Below are 21087 nucleotides of genomic sequence, written 5' to 3'. Positions count from 1 at the left end.
GGATGGCTTGTGTTTTTTAATCCAGTCAGCCAATCTATGTCTCTTCAGTGGGGAATTCAAGCCATTAACATTTATTGAGATAATTCATAAGTGTGGTAGTATTCTATTCAGCTTATTTTGTGAGAGTCCATTGCTTAGTTTTATCTTTTGCATCAGTGTGGAGGTTAGGTTCTGTCCTTTAATTTCTGAGTTCTACTTTGCTGCTGATCCGTGCTGATCAGTGTGCAGAACAGGTTGAAGTATTTCCTGTAGAGCTGGTCTTGTTGTGGCGATTTTCTCAATGTTTGTATATCTGTAAATGATTTGATTTTTCTGTCAATTTTTAAGCTTAGCTTAGCAGGGTACAGAATTCTGGGCTGGAAATTGTTCTGTTTAAGTAGATTAAAGGTAGGTGACCATTGTCTTCTTGCTTGGAAAGTTTCATTAGAGAAGTTTGCGCTCACACTGATGGATTTGCCCCTGTAGGTCAACTGGCGCTTACTCCTGACAGCTTGCAGAATCTTTTGTCTTGACTTTGGACAGGTTCATCACAATGTGTCTTTGAGAAGCTCGGTTAGAGTTGAGGCGACTTGGGGTCCGATATACGTCTGAAAGCAGTGTGTCAGAATCTTTTGTGATATTTGGGAAATTTTCTTTTATAATATTCTCTAGTATGGCTTCCATTCCTCTGGGGCATTCTTCTTCCCCTTCTGGGATTGCTATAACTCATATGTTGGAACGCTTCATAAAGTCCCATAATTCTGATAGTGAATGTTCTGCTTTCTCTCTCTTCTTTTCTGCCTCTTTTACTATCTGAGTTATCTCAAGAACTTTGTCTTCTACCTCTGAAATTCTTTCTTCTGCATGGTCTAACCTGTTGTTGATACTTTCCATTGCATCTTAAGTTCCCTAATTGACTGTTTCAGTTCCTTCAGCTCTGCTATATCCTTTCTATATTCTTCATATTGTTCATCTCTTATTTGATTCTGTTTTGGTTATTTTCCACTTTATTAAGAGTTTCCTTCATTGTTTCCATCATTTCCTTCATTATTTTCATCATGTGTGTTCTAAGTTCCCTTTCTGTCATTCCTAACATTTCTTTATAGGTGGAATCCTCTGCAGTAGCTATCTCATGGTCCCTTGGAGGGGTTGTTCTGGACTGGTTCTTCATGTTGCCTGGAGTTTTCTGCTGATTCTTCCTCATGAGTGATTTCTTTTATCTGTTTCCTGCCCTAATTTTCCTTTCACTTCCTCTTGCTCTTTAAGTTCTTGTGCCTGTGGACTAAGGGTTAGATGAGTCCTTTTGGTACAGGACCAGAAGGGTGAGAAGGTTGAAGAGTAAGAAAGGGATGAAAGAAAGGAGGACGGAGTGAAAAGAAAAAAAAAATATAGAAAGGTGAGGGGATGGGTAAAAGGAATATTGACAAAAAGAAGAGAGGCACAGAAATAGGGAGACAGAGCAATATAGTTGTACAGTAGGGTACTTTGATACAACCTTAAAAAAGACCCACCTTCTGGGGGTGCCCAGTTGGGTGGTTCCCTTGAGGTGAGCAGCTCTTTGCTAACCTGGTCAGACACAGTACCCCACCTCCACCAAGTAGAGAGGAAAGACAAAAATGCTATAAATCAAACCAAAACAAGCAAACAGAAAACTTTACAGGGATACAATTGGGTGAAAAACCAAATAATAGCGGTGGAAACAGTAGCAAAAACGAAGTTCTAGTTATTAAAAAAGGTAGAAATGGGAAATTATAATTAAACTAGAAAAACTGAGAAAAAAAAAGATCTGTACGGAAAAGTTGAAATTAAAAAATGAAACAACATCAACAATATCAACGTAAACTAAAAAACAGCCAAACCAAAAAAAAAAAGAACCCCCCCCCAAAAAAAAAAACCCAAAACACAACAAAAAACAAAGTAGTATGCATATGTTGTTGAATAATGTCTGGGCAACACGTGGTCTTCTGGTTTATGGGATGTTAATCACAGTTCTGATACGACTGGAGGCTGCTGATTTCTCAAACCCCAGCAAGTAGACACCCTAAATCTCTCTTCTGCCCACTTAAAAGGCACTTTGAACTTGTAAACTTGCTGAGCAGAAGCCTTCCCAGGAAAGTGCTTGTCACTGGAATCACTGCTGAAGTGGCTATCCACTTGCCCAGTGTGCCAAAACCGGTCTCACTCTGCCCCTGAGGGTTAGGGCTGCAAGGTGGCTCAGACCCCACCCTTAGGCTACTCAGTGCTGGGTTACCAGCTCCCACCCGATTCTAGCTCTGTGACCCTGAGGGCGGAGCTTGCCAGGGCAGATCACTCACAATGGCTCCCTGTGGCCCACAGCCAAACACTATTAGCTCCGTCTGGCTCAGTGGCTCAGACTGGGGCCCTAGACAAAGGCCAAAGTTCTCCACACTCCTGCTCAGGCTCTCCCCAAGGCAGCTCAACTGAGTGCCAAGTCCCAAGACACCAAAGAGTTCACAGGTAAGGCCTTTTTGGTTTGCAGTCTCGCTGCTACTGAACTTACAGTTGCGGGAGGGTTTAGACCGATTGAACACACGTGACCACTTGCCATTTTTCCACTGTTTTAGTCCTCCTCTTGGGGTCCAGAAGTCTCTCGCTGACTCTCTGTATCCTCGCAGGGGTGATGATAGGCAGATCCCACCAGCCAGAGATGCCCGGAGTCCTATCTCCCAGGACTCACGGTGCCCAGATGCAAGGAAGCTGTTACTCGGCCGCCATCTTCCAAAGAAACCCATTTGACACATTTTCATCACACTGGTTAACATAGCCTTCCTGGCATTTTCTTAGTTATTGTGTTAAGACATTTATATTCTACATTTACTAAATTTCACATGTACCCTTGTAAGATGCACCGTAGGTGTAACCCCACCAATCACCCTCCCTCCATTCATCCTCCCCCCTCCATCCCCTCCCTCTCTCCCTTCCCCATATTCTTAGGTTATAACTGTGTTATAGTTTTCATATGAAAGCCATAAATTAGTTTCATAGTAGGGCTGAGTACATTGGATACTTTTTCTTCCATTCTTGAGATACTTTGCTAAGAAGAATATGTTCCAGCTCCATCCATGTAAACATGAAAGAGGTAAAGTCTACCTCTTTCTTTAAGGCTGCATAATATTCCATGGTGTACATATGCCACCATTTATTAATCCATTCGTGGATCGATGGGCACTTGAGCTTTTTCCATGACTTTGCAATTATGAGTTGGGCTGCAATAAACATTCTGGTACAAATATCTTTGTTCTGATGTGATTTTTGGTCTTCTGGGTGTATGCCTATTAGAGGAATTATAGGATTGAATGGCAGATCTATTTTTAGATCTCTAAGTGTTCTCCAAACATCTTTCCAAAAGGAATGTATTAATTTACATTCCCACCAGCAGTGTACAAGTGTTCCCTTTTTTCCACATCCACTCCAACATCTCTGGTCTTGAGATTTTTAGATGTGGGGTAATCTTACTGGAGTTAGCTGATCTCTGAAAGTAGTTTTGATTTCCATTTCTCTGATGATTAAGGATGATGAGTATGTTTTCGTATGTCTGTAGGCTGTGCACCTGTCTTCTTCAGAGAAGTTTCTCTTCAAATCCCTTGCCCTGCCTGCGATGGGATCACATGTTCTTTTCTTGCTTATACGTTTGAGTTCTCTGTGGATTCTGGTTATTAAACCTTTGTCAAAGACATAACCTGCAAATAACTTCTCCCATTCTGAGGGCTGTCTGCTTACTTTACTTACTGTGCTCTTGGCTGTGCAGACGTTTTAGTTTGATCAGGTCCCAGTAGTGTATTTTTGAAGCTGTTTCAATTACCTGGGGGGTCCTCCTCATAAAATACTCGCCCAGACAGATTTCTTCAAGAGTTTTCCCTGAACTCTATTCTAGTATTTTTATAGTTTCATGTCTTAAGTTAAAATCTTGAATCCAGTGAGAGTCTATCTTAGTTAATGGTGAAAGGTGTCCAGTTTAGTCTTCTGCAGGTTGCCGGCCAGTTCACCCAGCACCATTTGTTAAATATGGAATCTTTTCCCCACTGAATGTTTATTATTATTTTTTTTTTATTTTTTGGCTTTTTAATTTTATTTTGTTGCTTATTTTTTATTTCTTTACGTTTTTTTTTTGTTGTTGTTGTTGAGACAGGGTCCCACCCTATGCCCCTGAGCGGAGTGCAGTGGGCGTGGTAGCTCACCACAATCTCAGACTCGGGCTGCGGGCACCCCACTGCCTCAGCCTCCGGAAGCTGTTGGGATTACAGGCGCTCGCTGCTCCCAGCTGGGTTTTTCCATTTTTTTCATGAGTTGGCACGGTGGCTCATGCCTGTAATCTCAGCACATGAGATGAGCACATGAGGAGGCTGAGGAGGGAGAATCCCCACTGAATGTTTTTAATTGGCTTATCAAAGATCAAATAACGGTAAGTAGCTGGGTTCATCTCTTGGTTCTCTATTCTGTTCCATATATCTACCTCTCTGTTTTTGTGCCAGTACCATGCTGCTTTGATCACTGTCGATTTATAGTATAGTCTGAGGTCTGGTAGCGTGATTCCTCCTGCTTTGTTTTTATTTCTGAGTAATGTTTTGGCTATTCAAGGTTTTTTCTGATTCCATATAAACTGAAGTATTATTTTTTCAAGATCATTAAAGTATGACAGTGGAGCTTTAATAGTGATTGCATTAAAATTGTATATTGCTTTGGGTTATATGGACATTTTAAATGTTGATTCTTCCCAGCCATGAGCATGGCATGTTTTTCCATTTGTTAACATTTTCAGCTATTTCTTTTCTTAGAGTTTCATAGTTCTCTTTATAGAGATCTTTCACATCCTTTGTTAGATAAACTCCCAAATATTTCATCTTCTTTGGCACTGCTGTGAATGGAATAGAGTCCTTAACTGTTCTTTCAGCTTGACTATTGTTGGTACATATAAAGGCTATCAATTTATGAATGTTGATTTTGTAACCTGAGACGCTACTGTATTCCTTGATCACTTCTAAGAGTTTTGTAGTAGAATCCCTGGTGTTTTCCAGATATACAATCATATCTGCGAAGAGCGGAAATTTGATCTCTTCTGACCCTATATGGATAACCTTGATCGCCTTTTCTTCCCTAATTGAGATGGCTAAAACTTCCATTACAATGTTAAAGAGCAGTGAAGACAGTGGGCAGCCTTGTCTGGTTCCTGATCTTAGTGGAAATGATTTCAATTTAACTCCATTCAATACAATATTGGCTGTGGGTTTGCTGTAGATGGCCTCTATCAGTTTAAGAAATGTCCCTTCTATACCAATTTTCTTAAGTGTTCTGATCGTGAAGGGATGCTGGATATTATCAAAAGCTTTTTCTGCATCGATTGAGAGAATCATATGGTCTTTGTTTTTTAATTTGTTTATGTGCTGAATTAGACTTATAGATTTACGTATATTGAAGCAGCTTTGAGACCCTGGGATAAAACCGACTTGGTCATGATGTATAATTTGTTTGATGTGTTGCTGGATTCTGTTTGTTAGGATCTTGTTGAATATTTTTGCATCTATATTCATTAGTGATATTTGTCTATAATTTTCTTTTCTTGTTGGGTCTTTTCCTGGTTTGGGGATCAGGATGATGTTTGCTTCACAGAACGTATTGTGTTGGGTAGTATTCCTTCTTTTTCTATACTTTGGAACAGGTTGAGTAATATAGGTACTAATTCCTCTTTAAAGGTTTGGTAGAATTCTGATGTGAAGCCATCTGATCCTGGGCTGTTCTTTTTAGGGAGATTTCGTATGGTTGATGCTATTTCAGAACTTGACATAGGCCTGTTCAACATTTCTACTTATTCTGGCTAAGTCTTGGAAGGTGACGTGCTTCCAAGTATTGGTCAATTTCCTTCAGATTTTCATATTTCTGAGAAAGTGTCTTGTAATATTCATTAAGGATTTTTTGAATTTCTGAGGAGTCTGTTGTTATTTCGTCTTTGTCATTTCTGTTGATGAGATTAGAGATTTTACTCTTTTTTTTCCTGATTAGGTTGGCCAGAGGTTTATCTATTTTATTGACCTTTTCAAAAAACCAACTTTTTGATTTATTGATCTGTTGTATAATTCTTTTGTTTTTAATTTCATTTAATTCTGCTCTAATTTTGGTCATTTCTTTTCTTCTACTGGGTTTGGGGTTGGAATGTTCTTCCTTTTCCAGTTGCTTGAGATGTCCCATTAAGTTGTTAACTTCCTCTCTTTCCGTTCTCTTGAGGAAAGCTTGAAGTGCTATAAATTCCCCTCTTGGGACTGCCTTTGCGGTATCCCAGAGGTTCTGATAATTTGTGTCTTCATTGTTGTTTTGTTCCAAAAATTTGGCAGTTTCCTTCTTAATCTCATCTCTGATCCAGCTATCATTCAGCATAAGGTTATTTAACTTCCATGTTTTTGTATGAGTATGCAGATTCCTGTTGTTACTGAGTTCAACTTTTATTCCATGGTGGTCTGAGAAGATGCAAGGAATAATTTCTATTCCTTTAAATTTACTGAGGTTAGACTTGTGACCTAAGATGTGATTGATTTTGGAGTGTGTTCCGTGGGCTGATGAGAAGTATGTGTATTCAGTTTTGTTGGGATGAAATGTTCCGTAAATGTCTGCTAAATCCAAATGTTGGATGGTTAGGTTTAAATCTAAAATTTCTTTGCTCAGCTTCTTCTTGGAGGATCAATCTAACACTGCCAAAGGAGTGTTGAAATCTTTATTATGTAGCTGGAGAAAATCAAGTTGCTCATGTCTGTTAGAGTTTCTCTTAGAAATTGAGGTGTATTCTGGTTGGGTGCATAAATATTAATAATTGAAATCTCATCATATTGAGTATTACCCTTAACAAATATGAAGTGACCATTCTTGTCCTTCCTTACTTTTGTTGGTTTAAAGCCTATTGTGTCTGCAAATAGAATTGCAATAACTGCTTTTTTTCTGATTACCATTTGCCTGAAATATGGACGACCATCCTTTCACTCTGAGTCTATATTTATCTTTTAAGGTAAGATGTGATTCTTGTATGCAGCAAATATCTGGTCTGCGTTTTTGTATCCAGGCAGCCAACCTGTGCCTCTTTAGAGGACAGTTTAAGCCGCTCACATTAATGGAGAATATTGATAAGTCTGGTAAAATTTTGGGTATCGAGTTTTTCGAAAGTCAAGTGGACATTTTAATGCTTTCGCCACTGTGGAAGTTGGAGTTTGATCAAAAGTTTCTGAGTGAGTTTACTTTTGTGGTAGAGGATTGGGCTGGTCATTATAGAGGATAGGTCTGAGAATATCCTGAAGAGCTTGTTTGGTTGTGGCAAATTTCTTCAACATGTGAATGTCATTAAATTATTTAATTTCTCCATCATAAATGAAACTCAGTTTAGCTGGATACAGGATCCAGGGTTGAAAGTTATTTTGTTTTAGGAGATTAAAAGTTGATGACCATCCTCTTCTGGCTTGAAAAGTTTCAGCAGAGAGATCTGCAGTCATTCTAATGTTCTTCCCTTTGTAGGTAATGTTTTTCTTACGCCTGGCTGCTTTCAGAATTTTCTCCTTCATATTAACAGTAGTGAAGTTAATTATGATGTGCCTGGGGGATGTCTTATTCGGGTTGAGTCGTGCTGGGTTCTGAAACTGTCTGCTATTTAAATTTTATAATCTCTTGGCATGTCTGAAAAATTCTCTTTCATAATTTCATGGAGAAGGGCCTCTGTGCCTTGCAAAGCCACCTCATTGCTTTCAGGGATTCCAATGTGGTGGATATTAGCGTTCTTCGTATTATCCCAGAGCTCTCTGAGGGAATGATCCATTTTTGTTCTCCATTTCTCTTCCTTTTTAGAGTTTGGGAGTGTTCAAAGGGTTTGTCTTCAATGTCAGAAATCCTTTTCTGCTTGTTCCACTCTGTTACTGAGGGATTCTACTGTATTTTTAAGATCTTTGAGGGCTGCAAATTCTTGCTTCAATGTGTCAGAATCTTTGGTGGTTTTGTCTTTAAATTCATTGAATTCTTGAGAGAATGCTTGAATTTCCCCTCGAAGTTCTAATTCTGACTGTTGAATTGTTCCTCGAATTTCTAATACCAAATTTTCCTCCATTCTGTTAATCTTATTTGCAATCCAAATTCTGAATTTGATTTCTCATGCCATGGCCATCTGTTTATGAATGGGATCTTCAGTTACATCTGCCATAGCTTTCCTTGGGGTGGAGGGTTGATCTATTCTGGTTATTCATGTTACCAGAGTTTTTCCGCTGATTCTGCCCCAGAATTATTTTATACCATTTGACTTTTCCCCTGGAGCTTTGCCCAGGACCTATACAGTGCTATGGCCTGAGAAACTGGGGACTTATTTGGTGTGGTGGGGCTAAGTGGCTCTGTCTTGTTTTCAGCTGGTCTCTGTCTGACCCTAGTGAAACATTTACTCTGGGTTGAAGTCTCAGCTGTGGAGAAATACCAGCAATTAAGTCACCCCGCCCCCACAGGCAACAATTGGAAAAGGAAAATCAAACCTTCCTACAACCACATACCCAGGGCACCACTTGGATATTCCTTGGGCGATTGGCTCAGTTCAAAAGGTCTAAATCAATCATCTCAGTTAGCACCTGTCTCTGGTGGAAGAGTTTAAAAGGTCTCTGGCAACTAGATCGCATGGGTCTGCTGACATGTCAAATATGACTTGCTCCGGTGCTCCGTAAGGTCTGGAGGACCCACTCAGCAAATAGATTAGTCTCGAAAGTTTGATGCCTCCTTCCCCACCTTGTACTTCTGTCACCCCCAGTCACTAATAACCCCACAGGGCTGTGACCCAGTTGCCTCCAGTGAGCACATACTCCAGGGGTTTGTACCTGCCTGAATCACAAGGAAATCTATGTCTCCTCACCAGGCCGCTGCTCTCTGCCTCTATACTGCATGGGGAAGTGATGCCTCACAAACTTGGGCGCTTGATGGAGGCTGGGGTGTGTTCAGTCCGTTCCAGCCCTGCCCCTGATTGATGTTACTGACCGAACAGAACAACTCTGTCCCGGCTAAGTTCCCCTGTAGAAGAGAAGCTGTTTTGAGTTCAAAGAACCTGTGCCTCAGGCCCTGTCTTTGCTGCTGAGTACATGGGATGCTTGATTTTTCATTCTTGAGATACTTTACTTAGGATAATGTTCTCCAAATCATTCTCGGTAAATACAAAAATACAATGGCTGAATCGTATTTAATGGTATACATAAACCAGAGTTTATTAGTCCATTCATGGGTTGATGGGCACTTGGGTTATTTCCACATCTTTGCAATTATGAATTGAGCTGACATATAAACAGTCAAGTGCACATGTCCTTATGGTAAAATTATTTTTGGGTAGATAACTAGTAATGGGATTGCAGATCAAATGAAAGGTCTACTTTTAGTTCTTTGAGGAGTTTCCATATTTCTTTCCATAATGGATGTACTAGTTTGCAGTGCCATCATCAGTGCAGGAGTATTCCCTATCTCTCGGCACCAGCAAACACAGCTTTGGCACTTTGTGATGGGGGCCATTCTCAACTTGGGTTAGGTGATATCTCAAAGTGGTTTTGATCTGCATTTCTGGATGGTTAGGGATGATGAGCATTTTTTCATGAGTTTGTTGGCCATTTGTCTATCATCATGAGAAAAGATTCTGTGTATCATGCCCAGTTATTATTGAGATTGTTTACTCTTTTCGTGTTGATTTGCTTGAGTTCTTTGTAGATTTTGGTTATTAGGCTTTTGTCAGATTTGTAACATGTGAATATCTTCTCCCATATGAAGGTTGTTTATTTGATTGCTGATTGTGCCCTTAGCTGTGCAAATTATTTTTAATTTGGTCAGGTTTCATTTGTTTATTTTTGTTATTGCTGCAATTGCCAGTTGGATCTTTTTCATGAAGTCTTTTCCAAGGCTGGCAAGATTCAGATTTTTCCCACACTCTCTTCTAGAGTTTTTATACTTTTGTGTCTTAGATTTAAATATTTTATCCAGTGTGAGTTAATTTTGTAAGTGGTGAGAGGTGTGGGCCAGTTTTAGTTCTGTACTGTGGCTAACCAGTTCTCCCAGCACCATTTATTGAATAGGAATTCTTTTTTCCAGTGTATGCTTTTGTTTATTTCACTGAAGATTAGATGGCAACATGAGACTGGTTTCATCTCTACATTCTCTGTTCTGTTTCATAGCTCTAGATAGCTATGTTTATGCCAATACTATGCTGTTTTTATCACTATCGACTTGTAGTATAACCTGAAGTCTAGTAAAGTAATGTCTCCAGATTTATTCTCATTTTGTAAAATTTCATTGGCTATTTGGACTTTTTTCTGGTTCGAAATGAAACTAAGAACAATTTTTTCAAGGTCTTCAAAGTATGATATTGATATGTTAATGGGGATTGCATTAAATATGTATATTACTTTGGATAGTATAGACATTTTAGCAATGTTGATTTCTTCCCAGCCATGAACATGGTATGTTCTTCCATTTGTTAATGTCTTCTGCTATTTCTTTTCTCTGGGTTTCATAGTTCTCTTTATAGAGATCCTTCACATCCTTTGTTAGATATACTCCCAGGTATTTCATTTTCTTTGGAGCTATTGTCCAAACCCTTGTAAAGCAGTTTCTTTATGAAGTTCACCTCAATTATCCAATTGAAGGAGGCCATCTATTCCCAGCTGGGATTCTAACTCATAGAGTGTGCAAAGGATAAGAAGACCTTGAAGTCTTATAAAACATACTTCATATTATGGGGAGGGAACTTGGTGGTTTTTGTTTGTCTATACATTCTGGTCATTGGATGTTGAGATTCTAACATAGTGAAGAGATATGAGCTTGTTATGAGCATACTCATAAACTCAAGATGGAGAAGCTCCAATTCTACAAGCTATCAAAAGATTTGCTTCCCATTCAAAATGTCATTTTTCTTATTACTTATAATAAAAGTTTCCCAAATTTGACTCCTCAGAAGACCAATCTCAGTTATGGGGAGACTTAATTAGAATTTTACTTTACTTAAGGCAATGTCATTTCATTGCCATTATAGGAAGACAATTCTGTTTTCATGACTAGATCTTTACAGTACTCACTTTACTGTTTAAAAATGTGATAATTTAAGCTATCAATAGTATATAAATGAATGCTTCCTAAATTCTTACCAAGTCAATTAAATCTATACTCTTATGTGTAATCTTCACAGATAATACAAAGGCATAGAATTATAGTTTAATCAAAAAGTATGTTTTATAAATTCCGAATCAATGGGCTACAAATTAAAGATATTATAATCCACCTATTTTTATATAGTGTTTCATATTTGGAAAGCAAGCTGTTGTTTACCGTACTTGTCCTATTTTCAATATCTCCATTTTTCTGTCAACTACGATCATTTATTTATTCCTTCAACTCATGCAGTATGTACTATGTGTGAGACACTGTTCTGGGTACCTGCGATGTAAATATGAGGAAGACACAGTCCCTGTCTTCACAGAGGTCACAGTCTAATGAGGAACAAACATACTTGGCCAAGTAATTATAATTAAATATGCTCAGTGTTATGCAAATGGAAGGTTTGATGGAATATTATCTATTGGAAGTACATAGCAGGGGGCAGGCAGGATCCTGAATGAATTTTAGGAGTCCAGGGATTCTAAGTGAGGCCAAAATCCAAATCTATTCCTCAGCCCCTGAGATTAATTCAGCATGAAAATGCTCTGTTTTCAATGTGTGGATGAGTCATCTTAAAACTGGTTAAGTCACTTCACAAAACCAATGGCCAAGCCAATTCTAATATTAAAATTAGTTTGAATAATTGACTTAACCTTCAAGTATTATTGTTTGCAGTAATGAGTTTATGACTAAAGCTGCCTCCACTGTTAGTCACATTGCAGCATTGGGGAGATATGCCTGCCCCCTGGAGGGTCGGAAATGCGGTTTTTCAGTTGACAGTGCAAAGTGAGATCACAAACAAAATAAAACAAAGTAAACCAGAACAAAGCAAAGAATAAAAGGCAAGCAAAACAAGAAAAACAAGACAGAGCAAACAAAAACATACAGCATAGCTGGGCACTGATAAACCCTTTTTAGATAGTTGGTCTTGGTCATCTTTGCTGATATCACATCTAAAGCCTCTGAACTTTCTACAGGCATTAAAAACTGCCAAACCATAGCTGATGAGCTCCTCAGGGAATCACTAAAGAAGTTGATCCAGAAAAAAAAAAAAAAAAAAAAAAAAAAAAAAAGAAGTTGATCCAGGGTGGCGCCTGTGGCTCAAGGAGTAGGACGCCGGTCCCATATGCCAGAGGTGGCTGGTTCAAACCCAGCCCTGGCCAAAAACCAAAAAAAAAAAAAAAAAAAAGAAGTTGATCCAGGAACATTTTTGAAGTCCTTGCTCCCTCCAACGCTTTTCTTACCTTCTAAGAGGGAAGTGCATAGCATGAAAATCAAGGACATTAATAATAACGTCTCTAAGACAGAGCCTTTCTCACTGCTGTAAAGTGCACAGTGATCATCTGGGATCATGTTAAAAGGCAGATTCTGATTCTGTACGTATGGGGTGTGGGTGGAGATTCTGTATTCCCAAACAAGATTCCCAAGAGGTAATGATGATGCCCTTAGTCTGCAGACCACACTCGGAGTAGCATCACAGTGCAGGGCTTTATAAAATACAAGAAGTAGGGTCTTATCCTTTTACATTTACTTTCCCAAGAAAACTTTCATGGTAGGGGATTTCAATGATGAATTGGAGTCCAGCAATCTGTGTCTGAAACAGGCAAATATACAAAGCAAAACTCAGCTCTTCATTTTAATTGGCATAACTTAGCAGTTCCATGTGGCTAGGCAAAATGTATTTTTTAGAAAATCAGAATAAGATGGGGGTTTTACAAAAGGTGTACTCAATCAACGTCAATAAGCATTCTGTTATCTTTTAAAATATGAATTTTAAAATTGGGGGTATCAGGCCAGGCGCGGTGGCTCATGCCTTTAATCCTAGCACTCTGGGAGGCTGAGATGGGGGTTTGCTTGAGCTCACAAGTTTGAGACCAGATGAGCAAAAATCAAGACCCTGTATCTACTAAAAATAGAAAACTGAGGCAAGAGGATTGCTTGAGCCCAAGAATTGGAGGTTGCTGTAAGCTATAACACATAGCACTCTACCCAGGGCGACAGCTCAAAACTCTGTCTCACCAAAAAAAAAAAAAGGGCAGGGGGAATCATAAATAATTTCTTTGGCTAGTCCTCAATATTAAAAAATAACCAGGGAGTTTATCTGTGACCTCATGTGGCTGCACATCAGTACTATCTTAGTATAAATGATTATATGTTATGATTATTTGAATATTATGGTCACATGAATTTCAACATGATAGGTTAGGCCCCAGAAACTTGTGGTATTCCATTTTCTGAACAAGATCAACAAATCTGGGAATCCTTAGTATTGAAAGCAAGGGAAGAGCAACTTATTTGATAAAGGATAGTTCAAACATGTTGTGTTTTAATTTATGTGAGATAGGAATTAGCCCCCAAACTCTTTCGTTGTAATGGGAGCTAAACATTATAAAGACAATACATAACTGAGAATTAAACTGCACAGAACAAGGCTCAATTATGGATTACTAAAATGATGGCTCTCCTGCCAGGAAATATGTGTAAAAATTTTTGAAGAATGATGGCTCTTCAAACCTCATTACATTTGGGCAAATTAAAGCACAATTCCTAAAGACTCTTGATATCTCCCCCTACCACTAGCCAGCCTTCATCAGCTGCACAATGTGTTTTCATGTTAGTTTTACTCCAGGTCTTAAGAATAAAAGCTTTTAACTATATCACCTGCATTCTAAGTTTGGTCCAGGACATGTGTAGGCCCTCTGTTCTTCTATAAGGAACAGAGATTTTTATGGTCCATCTTACAAAGCAGGGATATAGGGTCCATGTGAGTGTGTGTGTGTGTATGTGTAATAGTGTGTGGGGGAGTAAAATGTACATAGCATAAAATTTACCATTGTAATCATTTATAAGAATACAGTTCAGTGGTATTAAGTACATGTACCATGTTGTGCTGTCATCACCATTATCCATTTCCAGAAGTTTTTCATCATCTCAAATTGGAACTATACTCCTGAAATCAGAGGTCCTCAAACTTTTTAAATGGGGGGGGGGCAGTTCACTGTCCCTCAGACCATTGGAGGGCTGGACTATAGTTTAAAAAAAATGAACAAATTCCTATGCACACTGTACATATCTTATTTTGAAGTAAAAAAACAAAATGGTAACAAACACAATCACACCGCCTCATGTGGAGTTTGAGGACCCCTGCCTTAAATAATAACTCACTATTTCCCCCATGGCTCAGCCCCTGTTTTACTTTCGGTCTGTGTATTTGACTGCTTTAAGTGCCTCATATATGTGCAGTCATATGGTCTCTGGCTGACTTCACTTTGTATAATGTTTCCAAGGTCATCCATGCTGTAGCATGTGTCCGAGTTTCATTAGCCTGAGCTGAGTAATATTTCATTGTATGGCTATACCACATTTTCTTATCCATGGAAAGTTGTGTGGCTTAGACCTTTTGGCTCTTTTGAATAATGCTCTGATGAACAAGGGTGACAAGCATCTGTTTGGGTCCCTGCTTCCAATTATTTTTGGTATAAGGGTCAATAGTTATTTATTGAAACCTATTATGAGCCAAGTACAGAGCTGGTGCTATAGAGGAAATGGGTGGAGTCTCAGCTTTCACTGGGAAACATGTGAATGATAAATAAACTTTTTCAGATAGTAGAAAATCCTACCAGAAAAACTAATGGAGAACTGGGTTAGACTATCTGGCATTGGGGTGAAAAGTGGGTCTGGGCATCCTCACTTAGTGTAGGAGGGAAGCAAGTTCCAAGCAAGCATGGCCAGTGTGAAGCCTGAGATGAAAATGAGCACCTGGGGGTAGAGAGAAGGGGCTATGAGAGGAGAAGGGGTCAGAGACTACTTAGGGATGTCATAAAGCTCAAGGAGTATATAATTTGGGGGAGCCCTTCTTAAGAGAAAGAATACAAAGATGTCTACTTTTTGCAAATATTACAAGATCATGCCCTCACCATGTAAACATATTACTAGCTCACTTCCAAAGCTTGTAGGGGTTGCCCAGGTGGAAGGGGGTGGGGGCTCTTAAGCTTCAGTAGGCCCATAGTCATCTGGACCAAGGCCTGTGACAAGCTTCAGTTTTGTTTAAATGAGGAAAGGGAATCATTGGGGGATCACAAGCAGAGACATGACACCATCTGGGCTTTGGCTGCCCTGCCAAGAATGGACTGTAGGGGGCAGAAGAGGATGCAGGGGATGGGGAGGAGCCTGCAGACATGCAGATGAGAGCTGACTGTGGTGTGGTTGAGGGCTGGAGCAGTCTTGGCAGTGAGACGTGGTTAGATTTGACAATAGTCTCCGAGGAGAGAATTCAAAATTGAGATCGCTAACAACAGTCTGACAGGCAAGCACACTGCGTTGTCCATGCAAAGATTTCTTCCTTTCATTTCATCTCAGCCTCCCTAAGCCCCCAGGTCTCACCATAATATTGCTGCAGCATTGTCAGTCAGATGAGTTGAGGAGCTAAGTGGTCCTTTCAAACTCTATTCAAGCTGCAGGATGTTAACCTTCACCAGAGCCAACTACCTGTTTCTCTCCTCAGGTTTTGTTCTTTGTGGCTGAAAGCCATGGGCATTGAAAAAAAATGTATTCTCTGTAAAAGAGATGTCAGTGTCTCACATCAGAAGCCCCAGGGTTAGACTCATTGTGATCCACTCTATACAGTTTTCAAGGAAGAGACCCTCTCAACCGCTATGAGATTGTTTTCGATTCAGGGGAAAAGCAGTTGTCATTTGCTATTCGTGACTGTTTGCTTCTTCAGCCACCAGACTGATGGCCTTTCATCTGGACTGATTGGCTTTTTGAAGAGGGAGCTTTCTAAACCAGCCCGTCTAGGGGCTAGGAAGGACGCTTTGCTGGGGTGGGAGTGGGGATTAGCCAGTTGTTTAGCATGGTGGCTTTATGTTTGGTGAGAGCTAACATGATGTGGGGTGCATGTACATGATCAATTTAGGGTATTGGGATCAGGTGCAACAGAAAGAGAGAGAGAGAGAGCTGCAGGGAGGGTGACAGAGAGAGGTAGAGACAGAGAAAGAGACAGAAACAGAGAGACAGAGATGATTGGACTGGAGGAGGGAGTTAAGTGATAGATTTTGGGGGGGAGGGGTTGGGTCCTCAGAGCAGCTCAGGTGGAGGGAATAGCAGCTGAATGTTTGCTAATGAGCAGCGAGCTGGGTAACAGTGCTAGAACCCGAGCTGTCCCTGCTCCAGTAGTTTTTCTGAGAATCTCAGGAAATCAGATGAGAAGTGATAATGGTTGGTGGGCATCATACTGGAGGGGATAAGAAAGTATCTGTTTGGCACATGAAAAAAAGCTCATCATCCTTAATCATCAGAGAAATGCAAATCAAAACTAGTCTGAGATATCACCTAACCCCAGTAAGAGTAGCCCACATAACAAAATCCCAAAACCGGAAATGTTGGTGTGGATGTGGAGGAAAGGGCACACTTCTACACTGCTGGTGGGAATGCACACTAATACGTTCCTTCTGGAAGGATGTTTGGAGAATACTTAGAGACCTAAAAATAGACCTGCCATTCGATCCTATAATTCCTTTACTAGGTTTATACCCAGAAGACCAAAAGTCACAATATAACAAAGACATCTATACTAGAATGTTTATTGCAGCCCAATTCATAATTGCTAAGTCATGGAAGAAGCCCAAGTGCCCATCGACCCACGAATGGACTAGCAAATTGTGGTACATGTATACCATGGAATACTATGCAGCCTTAAAGAAAGATGTAGACTTTACCTCTTTCATGTTTACATGGATGGAGCTGGAACATATTCTTCTTATCAAAGTATCTCAGGAATGGAAGAAAAAGTATCCAATGTACTCAGCCCTACTATGAAGCTAAATTATAGCTTTCACATGAAGACTATGACCCAACTATAGCACAAGACTATGGGGAAAGGGCCAAGGAAGGGGAAGGGAGGGGGGAAGTTTTGGTGCAGGGAGGGTAATGGGTGGGGCCACATCTATGGTGCATCTTAGAATGGGTACAGGCGATTGCACTAATGTACACAGCTAGATTTAACAATAAAAAAAAAAAAGAAAGTATCTGTTTGGGAATACATTTTGAAGGTTAAGCTCATAGAAATTTTTTTGTTGGTGTTGTAGATTGTATGCGTATTGTGGCAGAAATACAGAACTCCCAAAAGAAGCCAAGGTGTTTTGGCTTGGGCAAATGATGTGATTTCCATTTGCTGAAATTGGGAATCCTTGTTAGGGGTGAGGAAGCAAGATTTGGTTCAGGAGCATATTAGGTTTGAGACACTTCTTCAATATTCAAATGAAAATGTTAAAACTGTTTGGGGAGGTTGAGGAGTTAGATTAGGGAGCCATCAGTCCATAGATGGTGTTTAAGGTCATGGGAATGGATGAGATCATTTTGGTATTGAGTGTAGATGGTGTAAACAGGGACAAAAGTCAGGTTGATAGCCAGAATTTTCCAATATTCTATAAATAATAGTCTTTATTTCCTGTATCAATCTAGCCACTTTTATAAATATTTCTTTCAACTGCTCTAAAGATCTTATTAAAAAAAATGCACATAGCATATATAAAAGTAAAATCCCAAGGGAATTTAGGAATGCTTTTAGCATATTAATGCTCATTCAGAATACAAATTCTTAGCAAACTAGAAATAGAAGGCTGCTATCTACTAAAACCTGCAGCAAACATATTTAAAGGTAAAAGGTTAGAAACAGTCCCTTCACAGTCAAGAATCAGCATGACTACAACATAACTTCAATTTAATATGAAACTTAAAAATCCTAGGCAGGCAGTAAAACAAGAAAATGAAATTAGTAGTATGGAATTTAAAGGAAGAAATGAAATGATCATTACTGGCAGAAGTATCCAAGAGTCTATGATTGTTTAGAACTTTAGAGAGTTCAACAAGGTTGTTGAATATATGATGAATATATAAAAATCATTCTCATTCCTGTAGTCCCACTATAAACAAATAGAAAAATTTGATTTTTAAGAAAATAATACAATTTCAGTAACAACAAAACCTAAAAAGTACCTGTGAATAACAAACATGCAAGACCCTTATGTGAAAAAATTAAATTTGGTGCATTTACAGATTAATGTTTAACTCTATGAGTATGTATCATACAGAAAGATCTTCCAAACATACATAAGAAATTAATGAAAAAGGTGAGTTTTTTTGCTTTTCTGGTTTTTAAAAAATTGAATATGTTACATTTGTCAGATGCTTTTTTCTAGATCTAGTAAGACTATCATACGGATTTCCTTTGCTGTTATTTTCTTACAATACTTTCATCAAGTTTTGGTATCGTTGTTAAGATGGCATCATAAAACTAGCATGAAACGGTGTCCTTCTTTTAATGCTCAATAGAATTTACTAGTGTGAATTCAGATTGGATTTTTCTTGGTTGGAAGGTTTTAATTACAAATTCAATTTATGTAATAGATATAAGATTAATATAAATTTTTTGTGTTAGTTTTAGTAAGGTGCATTTTTCATGGAATTTGTTTATATCATCAAATTTATTGACATAAAGTTTTTATAATATCCACTTATATCTTTTTAATGTGCCTAGAAATCTGTAATGATGGCCTTTTTTCATTCCTGATATTTGTTGCCTTTTCTTTTTTATTAGTTTTAAAGAGGTTTATTAATTGCTTCAAAGTGCTAACTTTTATTTATATTGAGTTCTCTGTTGTTTATTTTCTATTTCATTGACTTCCATTCTTTACTTTTTTATTTCTTTTATTCTATGTATTTTGGATTTAGTTTGTACTTTAGCATCTTAAAATGAAAACTTAGGCCATTTGAACATCTCTGTCCTTTTCTAATATTAATATTTCTATTTGTAAATTTCCTTTTAAGTATGTTAGCTGCATGTAATAAATTTTGATTTGTTTTTATCATTTAGGTTGAAATATTTTCTAATTTCTCTTATAATTCTTTTTTGACCCATGAGATGCCATCTGGTATAATTTCACATTAGCCTGTAGACATTTCTTTAGTATGCTTTTAACGTAACATGTTTTTGCTGGTGATAAATTCTACTGGTTTTTGTTTTTTTCTGAGAACGTCTGAATTTTTGAAGAATATTTTGCTGATGTAGAATTCTAGGTTGACAGGTATATTTTTTCTTTTTGTGTTTTTAGCACTTTAGGTCATTTTTTTCTTTCAGTTTCACTACTTTTGATAAGAGGTCAGTCATCATTCTTATCATTATTCTCCTATATGTAATATGTCTTTGTTCTTTGTATCCTTTTAAGATTTTCTTATTATCTTTGATTTTCAGTAGTTTGATTATAATGTGCGTAAGTGTAAATTTCTTGTAATATTTCTTGCTTGGAGTTTTAGAGAACTCTCAGTATATATTTTTTCAAACACTCTCCCCTCCCCCTTTCCTATTCTTTCCTCATAGGACTCCAGTTATTCATATGTTAAAGTGTTTGATGCTATTCTAAAAGTTATTGAGACTCTGATCACGTTTTGTACTTTTTAAATCTAAATACATTTTTAAATTTTATTTATTTATTTTTTTTGTGGTTTTTGGCTGGGGCTGGGTTTGAACCTGCCACCTCCGGCATATGGGACCGGCGCCCTACTCCTTGAGCCACAGGCGCTGCCCAACATTTTTAAATTTTAAAATAGTTTTAGATTTATAGAAAAGTTGCAAAGATAGTTCAGAGAGTTCATACATGCCCCTTTTCTATTTCTTATGTTGTTACGTGACTGGTGTCTATTTGTTACAACTAGGAAACCAGCATTGGTATATTATTATCTAAACTCCATACTTAATTCAGGTTTTACTAGTTATCTCATGTCCTCTTTTCTGTTCCAGGATACTACATTACATTTAGTCATTATGTCTCTTTAGCCTCCTCTGGTCTGTGACAGTTTCTTTGAATTTTCCTGATTTTTATTATCTTGACATTTTTGAGGAGTACTAGTCACATACTTTGTATGATTTCTTTGAATTTGAGTTTCTCTATTGTTTTCCTTATGGTTAGAGTGGAGTTATGGGATTTGGGGGAAGAAGACCACAGAGGTGAAGTGCATTTCAGAGGTACACCCTAGCAACATGACCTATCACTTATGATTTTATACTTGATCACCTGGCCAAGGTAGTGGCTATCAAATTTCTCCAGTGTAAAGTTAGTCTCCAGCCCCTTTCCAAGGGATGAGGAGTGAAGCTCTATCCCTTAAGGTGGGTACTATCTGTATGATTTATATGTAATTCTTCTGTTTAAGAGACTTATTTCTTTGTCCCCATTTATTTATTTATTCAATCATTAATTTTCTTCAGTATGGACTCTTAGATATTTATTTTAGGCTTTAAGTTATAATTCAATGCCACATTACTTATTTTGTTGCTTAAATGTTTCCACATTGATCATTGAGACCTTTCTCAGGTTGACCATTACATGCTTAGATGGAGTTTTCTTTTTATTTCACCTACTTGTGGTTTTAGAACATTTTTACCATGTTTTTTTCTAATATATTTTCCACCCTACTCTTTATCCTATTTTTCCGAGACCCCAGTTATTTATAATTAGAATGCTTGATTTTGTCCCATGAGCTATTGAGGTAATGCTTCCATTTTTTTTTTTTGTTATGCTTCCATTTTGATCATCCCTCTTGATTTGTCTTCAAGTTCAATGATTTTTTTTTTTTGCTTCTACATTGTTCAGTCAGTTGTTAATCACATTCAATATACATTTTTTTATTCCAGATATTTTATTTTTCAGTTCCAGGATTTCTCTTTGGTTCTTTGTTAGTTTACTGAATTCTATTATCTTGTGAGTAATTATATCAATATTTGCATGCAAATTCTTTGACATATTTATCATAGTTATTCTAAAGTTCTTATCTGTTAATTTTGATATCTGCGTCATCTATAGGTCTGTTTCATGTGATTATTTTTTCTTCATGATTATGGGTCACATTTTCCTCTTTATATATCCAGTATTTTAAAATTATATACTGTACATTGAAGAT

General features: G+C 38.0%; 1 protein-coding gene across 1 annotated transcript in view; it reads left to right on the top strand.

Moving 5' to 3' along the window:
• PALM2AKAP2 (PALM2 and AKAP2 fusion) overlaps positions 1 to 21087 on the top strand; it is a 524781-nt gene that overhangs the window by 8226 nt on the left and 495468 nt on the right. The window lies entirely within an intron of this gene.

This window comes from Nycticebus coucang, chromosome 2 (assembly GCF_027406575.1).
Source record: "Nycticebus coucang isolate mNycCou1 chromosome 2, mNycCou1.pri, whole genome shotgun sequence".
NCBI lineage: Eukaryota > Metazoa > Chordata > Mammalia > Primates > Lorisidae > Nycticebus > Nycticebus coucang.
The sequence above is the reverse complement of the archived record's forward strand: the minus strand, read 5'-3'. Positions and strand labels throughout refer to the sequence as shown.